This window comes from Leptonychotes weddellii, chromosome 11 (genome assembly GCF_054177405.1).
Source record: "Leptonychotes weddellii isolate Sample4059 chromosome 11, ASM5417740v2, whole genome shotgun sequence".
Taxonomy (NCBI): Eukaryota; Metazoa; Chordata; class Mammalia; order Carnivora; family Phocidae; genus Leptonychotes; species Leptonychotes weddellii.
In genome coordinates, this window is record NC_138379.1 from 48,870,748 (window position 1) to 48,879,524 (window position 8,777).

An 8,777-nucleotide genomic window follows, 5' to 3' on the forward strand; every position below is an offset into this window, starting at 1 on the left:
TCAGCTGAGCACAGAGCAATTTCCCCCGAGCCTGCCTCCCAGCTCATGAGGGGAGCCATAAATTATTCACTGCACCTTTGTGCCTAGGGAGGCCAGACAATGGCCCCAGAGGGAATGAGCACTAGCTCCCCCCAACCCCAGAAGCCAACAGCCCTGGGGTGAGGGGGTCAGAATCTAGAGCCCCTTACCAGGGTCCCCAACAGATTCTAGAGGGCTGTGGGACAGGGAAGCAGCCAGGGGAGCGTGACCCAGGAGTCCCAGCTGAGCAAACCCAAGTCTGTGAGCCTGCAACCGAGCTTTCTAATCTAAGGCAAGCCTGAGAATTTCCTGGTCAAAACTCAAGCTTCCTTCCTTTATAGGGAAGGAAATAGGTATTTGGCCAAGCACTATATATTTATATCTCATTTCATCCTCATAACAACCTTGTAAAGGAGAAATTCTAATTTACAGAGAAGCCGGGGCTCTGAGGAGTGAATTGCTCTGCCCAGCACCACATGGTGAGTGGGAAGCAGAGCAGATTCACGCCCACCTGGTCTGTCTGACTTCACGCGGTCTGTCTGCGCTGTTTAGCCCACCCAGTTGGGAGCTAGTCGCCCCACTGCCTTTTCCATCTGGGTAACTTCCAGAGCACCTGGCATGAGTCGACTAAGTTTCTGAAGCAAACTCAAAGACCCTGGGCACGTGGCTTCATCGCTCTGCGCCTCAGTTTCCCACACGTGGTAGCCATTGGTAACAAGCCCATTCTTGGCAGACACGAAAATCTCTAGAGCACTTGACAGTTTGCCAGGTGTGATGGCCCATTATCTGAGCAGGTAACACACAGCCTGCCTTGACCCCATTTTCCAGGTGAGGCTTGGAGCCATGGATGCATCAGAGAGGTCCCAGGTGCCTCCCCAACCCTCATTCTGCCTCACTCCAGGTTCCAAGTTCTTTCCACCACACCATGAAATGAGATCACAGGTGTGAAATTATCTCACCAAAGAGGAGCTTTGTTTAGATGCAGGGGTTATTATGAGAATTTGAATCCTCACCGATGGGAGTGGGGGGAATCCCAAGCCCCTCAGTTACCTTCTCTTCTGGTGCCCCCAACCCCTCCAGCCCCTGCAACTGAGCTTCCAGCCTTCAGCTGACCTCTCTACCTTCCTCTACCTCCCAGGGGCTTTCCAAGGTGGTTCCCCTAGACTCCAGGAAGCTGGGCACAGCAGGGATTAACTAGTCCCAGCCAAGGCCACGGGGCTCAGACCAAGGCCACATCCCCTCCCCCTCCCGACTCAGAACAAGAACCCACAGAGTTCATGCCAACCTATCTTTCACAACACCCCTCTTTTTGCATAGCCCCGGGGGGGGGCAACAGAAGGAGCCCCTGCCTGGGAATCCAGACTTATGGGACTGTGCCCCCAGACCTGCAGCCCCAGCCTTGAGACCTTGAGCAAGCCCCTCCCCTCTGGGGCCAGAGGTGTCTGGCAGGTTCCCCTGCCCAGGAGAAGCTGAGGTCGGACCTTCAGTCTGGGCCAAAGGCAGTAGGGCTGCTGGCTTGCCTTGGGCCCCAGCAACAACCACACGGACTCTCAAAGCAGCCTCAGAAGTGGTCACCGTGACCTCACATCAGGGGTGGGAAAACCCCAGCCACCCACCCAGAAGATGCTAACTGGGAGTAGATACATTGAAGGATATTTGGGAAGGTTTTCGAAAGCATACTTCTGGCTCAACCACTTACTTACTTTAGGCCCCAGGGCAATTGGCACCCCCCACCCCCCAGCCTCCCATGTCCCATGGATAATGTGAAGGATGGGAGCTGGTGAGTGCTGAGAGGCCTCACCTCCCCAGCTCTGATGGGCTCTGACTTGGGGACCTCTAGAGTGAGTTTTCCCAACATGTAAGCAGCAACTCAGGATGCCATGGTGTCTTAGGGACCCTAGAGACTGGCACACGGGCATAGGGGCCAAGGCTCCCTGGTTTCTGGCCCACAAGGAGGGAAGCTGTGGAACTGGGAAGCTTCTCACTTCTGCCCTCAACTCTGGGTCACCTTTCCTGGGACGTGACTTGGCCATGGAGTGGGAGGGAAGGAGGCCAGAGGAAGCCACCTCCTGGGCCTCAGGGATCAGTTCTGGATGCCCCAGTGGCCCCACCTTGACCCCTCCCCATCGCCTCCTGCCTGGCGGCTATCCACTTCCTTTCTCTCTCCCTTCCCTGCTTCTTTCCCTCTCCACCCTAACCCTCCGACCCATGCTCACCCCCAGAGTGAAAGAGCAGGGTCACTCAACCCCGCTGAGCCTCAGCTTCCCCATCTGTAAGAGCCCATAACAATACACAACACCTTTTTATCTCACGGAGTTGTAGTGAGCGGTACAGGAGGGACCATTTGCGCAAGGGTGGGGCGCGGAGCCGCACACAATGGGCGCTCAATAAGTGCCGGTTTTCTCCCTTCCCCCGCCCTTCCCCGCGCCCTCTCCTACCCAGCTCCAGCCCCAGCTAGTGACCGGTACACGCCCGCGGCTGGCCCCGGCGCTGCCCCGCTGGGGTCGAAGGCCGCCCTTGCCCGGCATCCGGGGCTCTCTCACCTGCAGCTCTCGGCTCTCGCCGGCCGCTGGGCCAGGGGGGGAGCCCTGTGCTCCCTTCTTCGGGGCAAGCGCTGAGCCCCTCGCCTGAGGCGGCAGAAAAGGTGGCAGCTTCGGCTCGCAGCACCAGCTCGGTCCGGCTCAGTCCGACTGCCCAGCCCGCCTGGGACTCCTCACGGGGCGCTGGACCCGGGCCGGGGCTTCCTGGGCGTTCGCACGGTCCCAAGTCCGAAACACCCGGCGAAGGCAGCTGAGGGTTCAGGTCTCGGGAGCCCGAGGCTGGGGGCTTCTGGGCTCCTTTGCACTCAGTCGGGGGCCTGTTGGGCACCTGCCTTAAGCCAGGTCTCAGGCGGAGGGCTCCGACACACACTATAGAAAGGCTGGGAACAAGCCCGCAACCATGGACCCGTATGGTGGGCCAGGAGCCTCCCGCCCGGGTGCACTGGATCGGGTCGGGGGCTCAGGGCGTCCCCGCCACAACGCCCGGGATCGCGGTGCTGGGAGCGTCCCGGCGCAGAACCCCTGGCTGGGACAGGCGGGGCAGGGCAAGGCGCTGGCGAGGACGCTCGCAGCCGCGGCGGCCGGAGCCCGGCGGGGAAGTCTTCCCAGGTCCGGACTCCGCTCGCTCTGCAAAATGGGGCGGACTTCGGCGCGGCGGCTGACTCCGGAGCTCCGGGCCGCGGCTCCACTTCTTCCTCTTCCCCCTCGGCTCGCCCGCGGCTCGCTCAGCCCCGCGCGGCAGCCGCTGCCACCCCCGCTGCTGTCATCCCCGCGGCCCACCCCCACAGGAGCTGCTGCCCGAGCCGGAGCCGAGCCCAGCCGAGGCAGCGCCGCCCAGCGCCCGAGCGCCCGCCGGCGCGGCCCCGTCCGAAAGGGGCGGGGTCAGCCGACGCCCCGCCCTCGCCCGGGCCACGGGCAGGGGGCGGGTACGCCCCAGATCCCCTCCTTCGACCCCGCGAGTCGGGCAGCAGGAGCCAATGGGAGAGCGGGAAAAGAGCGGCGCTCTGCGGAACGTGTACTCTAGCCCGGGGAGGGCGGGGCAGACAGGGAAGAGGTTGCGGCTGGGGAGAGGACAATGGAGGGGTGGGGGTTTGTAAAGAGTGGAACGGGGTACAGGGTCACCTGGGGACCCAGATGGTGGGAGAGGCTATGACGGCTGGTTTGTGTGGGATGGGGGCGTGGGAGCTGCCGTGTGTTGGGGAGTGGGGAGTCAGGAGGTAAGAACAGGGGTTGGGGTCGGAAAAGAAGCAGGATGGAGGTGAGGTGGGGTTATTCGTGGGTAGTGGAGTCTCCAAGGGATAGGGGAGCTCTCCGGGGTGGTGGGACAGCGCCCTCGCAGTACTCTCCCCGCCCCCCGCCCCCCCCCCCCAGCTTCTAGGGCTCAGCGCGCGGAGGTGAACGTTGGAAGCTGTGAAATACTCAGATTTCAGGAAGCGGTGAAAAACAAGTTTTTGAAAATAAAGAGCGGATCTTTACTTTCTTTCTTTTTTAAGAGCGGATCTTTTTTCAACATTTCCCCCTTCCCAGCGCCCATCCGCGGGAGAGTCAATGTCAGTTTTTAGAAATACGAAGTCAAAAGCAGTGTGTGAAGATAACACACACACACATACACGCTCTTCTTGAATAATGACGTATCTGCCGTCTGCTCCAGCCCTTCCCCTCCCTTCTCCCCTCCCCTTCCCTCCCCCAGCGCCCTGGGGCAGGAGCTGTGTCTGATTATCTCCAAGAGTCCCCAGCCGACTGCACAGGGCAGGGCACAGGGCAGGCGTTGGAGATTTTTGATGTATGAATGAATGAGTGTTGATGTGCCGCTGGGGCCATGTGAAAGCCACTAACTGGTCTGGGGAGCAAAGGAATGGAGGCTGCACAGTACAGCTTTTCTGTAAGCCTTACGTCAACCTTACACAGTAGGTACCCCATTTCACTGAGGAGGACACCAAAGCACAGAGAGGCCAAGTGATGTTCCCAAGACCATATGCCAGGCACAGGATTCTATCCACTCATCACTATCACTTTCTAGGGCAGAGCTGTGTGGCTTTGACCTGGTTACTTGACCTCTCTGAGCCTCTGGTTCCTCATCTGTAAAAGGGATATAAAGATGCTGCTACTTGGCAGGGACTGGGCAGGCACCACACTTCAAAAGGTGGAGGGAAAGGTATTCCTAGCAGAGGAGACAGCATATGCAAAGGCAGGAGTCACTCCTGGGGATCCCTGGCCTATTCTGGAGGATTAGGAGAGGCTTCCAGGAGGAAGTAACAGGCAGGCACAGGCCAGAAGTAGGGGTTAGCTAGGTTGGGGGGGGGAACCTCAGGAAATGGACAGTGCTCTGGGCAGAGAAGCCAGCCTGGGCAACACCCTGGAGGTGAGGGAGAGCATTCCTTCATTGAAGAACCCAGAGTTCAGGGTGACTAGAGTTCCCAGGGAGGGAAGAGCAGACCTGATGGGAAGACAAGAGTCTGGTGGGGCCAGACAGGAGGGCGTTCAGACTTTCTTATAAGGGCCAAGAACTCTCTTGGGGTCTCCCTCATGATCCCCAACCCAGCAGGGTTATTCTGAGGCCCCAGCCCGGACTCACTGGTTGTCAGAGGGGTGCCCGGGAAGTTTTTGAGCCAGGCATCGATATGGGAAAGACTTTGTAGGGAAACCAGGTAGCATGAAAACACTTAAAGCCCACAGGAGACAAACGCTCTGGGGCCTACACAGTGAAGGGTTGGAGTCCTCAGTGAGGTCTGGGCCCAGAGGCTCTGCCTCATCCCCTCTTGAGAGTGCACCAGCCTTAGAGTCTAGTTGGAAGAACAAGGAAGAGGGTGAGCTGGAGGCAGAAGTCCAGGCTCGGGGGAGGGAGCACCCTCTCTTAGCCAAGTCCAGGGGTTGGGGTGGGGAGTTTGGTCCCAGGAAGCTCACACTGGTGGCTGTGGCAGGACGGGGAGGAGGCTATTTTGCTAAGAAAACTTTGACTTCTTCCTCTGCTCGGAATCTTCTGTGGCTCTCAGTTGCCAGCATGATCAAGTCCTAAATCCCTAGTCTGGTGTTAGAAGCCCTCCATTATTGCTCTCTGCCAACCTCACCAGCCTCATCTCCCAATCACTTCCCTCTCCCCTTGTACTAAACTTCTCTCAGCTCTGTGCACAAGCAGGTTGCAATCTGTCCCTTCCATGCGGTTGCTCTTACTGTTCTCCTTGCCTGGGACCCCATATTCCTTTTCTCTCCTGAGTAATTTCTACTTCCCTGCTGGACTGAAGAGAAGGAACTTTAGGGCAACTGCCCATCTGCTCTCTTTCCTGCCATATCCTTAGAGCCTGCCACACAGTGGGTACTCAGGAAGTAACTGTTGAATGAATGTCCCATCTCTCAAATCAAGTGTCTCCTTGCTGAGAAGGCTTCCTGAACTCCCCCCCAGGGAGTCTGCCTTGATCTCTTGGCTGGAAGGCGTGGTAATTACGAGTTTCATGTCTAGTTGGCCCCACTGGGCTGGGAGCACCTCTGTGGCAGCGTGCCCCCACCCACCAGCAGCCAGCAGAGTGCGGAGCAGGCCCCTGGAAGACCTCAACACTGGGGAATGAATGAGGCTCTTAGAGCTTGCTCTCTGGCCGCCCCTGCTGGGAGAGCTTCCTAGGCGGGTCAGAGGAGCAGAATGCCAGAATGAAAAGGAGGCTTTCAGAACAGCCCCACCATCACCGCTGAGGCCCAGGAGAAGAGTGCCCAAGGTCACCAGGAGGTGACCAGCAAACAGTTCTCCTACACCCACATTCGCCCTCTGGCTACCCTCCCAGGGGGAGGAAGTCTCCTGAGCTGGGAGAATCGGGCCTTTTTGCCACTGGAGAGACCCACAAAGCGAGACAGATTCATGGTCATGGCAGCTTGTCTGGGAGGGTGATGGAGGGCTCGGAGGCGGGCTCTGAACCTGGGCATCTGGGACTGACAGAAGAGGCTCAGCCTCATGCCCAGCGCTCCCCAAGCCCCCCGTCCCCCTTACAGCCTTCTGACCAGAGGAGGTAGCCACGGCCCTGTTGCACTGCTCCTTTGTATTCTCATCGCAAAGATTCACTTTTATGCCTACATTTGTAGTAGGAATCTTGTATTCTTTTTCTTAAATAGGGCCACCAAATTGTATATGACTCCACACCCCATGAGCTCCGCTTCCCACAGATCCTTTTGGCGCACCCACCAGGTGCAGACGCTGTGGTGGGGCGGGGGCGGGGAAGGAGCGCCACGGGGCCTCAGGCAGACGCCCCACCACCCTCCTGCTGGTGGGGCTGGGAGGCTCCGCTGAACTCACAATACAGGCCGATTTCCGACCTCTCTGCCTCTGGCAGCCTGGACTCCTTGGCCGTGGAATTTCCTCCGTCCTTCAAGGCCCCTCCGAGAAGCCTGCCTGACTCCCCCAGTGGGAAGCACAGCGTCGTCCACTGAAGCAGGTGAGGTTGGGCGCCTGGGCAGGAAGAGCATCCAAACCCTGGCTGGCCTTCAAGGATGGTGGGACTGGGGAAGAGTGTGTGCTGTGTGGGGAGTGGATGGGGTGCAGGAGTGGCGACAGAGTCACTTACCCACACTGGAGGCAACGTGGGATGTAGGGCACTTGGGATGTGATGCTGGGGCTGGCCCAGTCACCTCCCCTCTCTCTGCCTCAGTGTCCTCGTGAGTAAGATGGAGATGAAAATGGCAGCCCCTCGAAGCCCATGTGGACTAAAGCGCTCAGTCAGCGAGGCCTGAGGTAGCATGGAGTTGGCGGGGGGGGGGCGCGGGGGGCCGGGGGGAGACACATCGGTCCCATAGTACCCAGGCGGAAAGGTCAAGAGAGCCCATGGCTGGAGAGGTAGACAGGGAGACCTGTCCCTCAGGTCTTTGTCACAGAGTTTGGCTTCTGTGCTGCCAGCAGAGGGGCGTGTTGGGAGGGTTCAAGCAGGGGACTGTGTCAGCTTGGCTTCTCAGAGCTCACCCTGGTGGCTCTTTGGAGAAGACTGAGGCAGGGAGAGCAGCTGGGGCCTCTTCTGAGAGTCCAGATGACAAGGAGAGATGAGGGTCTGAGCTGGGGTGGGTATGGAGGGGTTACGAACATTTAGGGGGAAAGAAGCAAGCTACTGACTGTGTCTGTGTGGGATAAGGGAGATAGAGAATTTGTGGGGTTTTGCCCTATCTTTGGGGGAGGGGACCAGCCCCAGGGAGGGAATGTGGTTCACAAGGATGCAGCAGGAAACCCCACAGGGGATGGAGCCCAGGACAGAGTCAGAGAAAAACTGATCAGAGAAGGGGAGAAGGGGGCAGGCCAGGAGCATCAGGACTGAATCATCGGGGTCAGCAGCTGGGGACTGAGGGTGGTTCCTGGGAGAGGTGAAGGCAGGAGCAGCAGTGCACGTGGACACGGTGTGGGCGGCCTTTTCCAGGGTCGCTGGCAAAGGGGGCACACTTGGGTGGCAGCTGGGCAGGAGGCAGAGGTGGAGGCTTTGGGTTTTTGTTTTTTAGAGGAGGACCTAAAGCCTAAAGCCATGTGAAGGAGAGGGGGTAGCAGTGTGCTAGAGAGACAGGGCACTGACCAGAGACTGAGGAGAGACAGCACTTCCCGCTTCCAGGTGGTGGGGTGCCGAGAGCGGGGCCAGGGCAGGTGAGGAAGATCAGGCCTGAAGGCCTCAGTGAAGTAGGATCCCAGGCAGGAGGCTGGGAGGCGTGGCCGTGGAAAGCGGAAGGGAGACAGAGGTGAGAGCCATAAATCCGTGCTGGCCTCTTTCATATGGTGGACGGGTTGGGGATGGCTCCGGGAAATGTCTCTGTCGAGTAAATAAAAACTTATACCTGGCCTGCTTCTCCTTCTATTGGATCCCTGGCTCCAGTCTTGAAAGGATGGGAAGCTTCAGGGTCCTCTCTGACCCCATATCCTGTGGGCCCCCTCCCCTCCACCAGGCCTTGGCACCGGTCGGTGGGAATAACAGCAATCATTATGACTTTACTTTGCTCACAAGAGGGGGGGATCTTGGCTCCCCTATTGTCAACTGCTTAATCACTGGACCATGAACTCCACGTTGGATTTCTTCTGTGTCTTCAGCAGCACACGGGGGCTCGGGTCACACCCAAAAGGCGGTTAATAGCTTTAAAGAAAGGCAAAGGGATAATAACATTATCAGACTGCCTCTGCTGCCCCCTGCTGTCTGATATGGGTTGGTGCAGAATAACAGAATACTAGTTCAAAGCGCTAACCCTAGAGCTCTTGCTCTCAAACTTGTG

General features: G+C 58.5%; 1 protein-coding gene across 4 annotated transcripts in view; it reads right to left on the reverse strand.

Moving 5' to 3' along the window:
• Nucleotides 1-3,330, reverse strand: part of GDPD5 (glycerophosphodiester phosphodiesterase domain containing 5) — an 80,499-nt gene extending 77,169 nt beyond the window's left edge. For 2 of the 4 annotated variants that reach the window (XM_081798863.1, XM_081798866.1), the window contains exon 1: nucleotides 2,562-3,330. The gene's annotated coding sequence lies outside the window, so the exon portion shown is untranslated. The remainder of the gene's footprint in view (nucleotides 1-2,561) is intronic. The other 2 variants (XM_081798862.1, XM_081798861.1) reach the window with 2 other exon arrangements.
• Nucleotides 3,331-8,777: the final 5,447 nt, after the last annotated feature.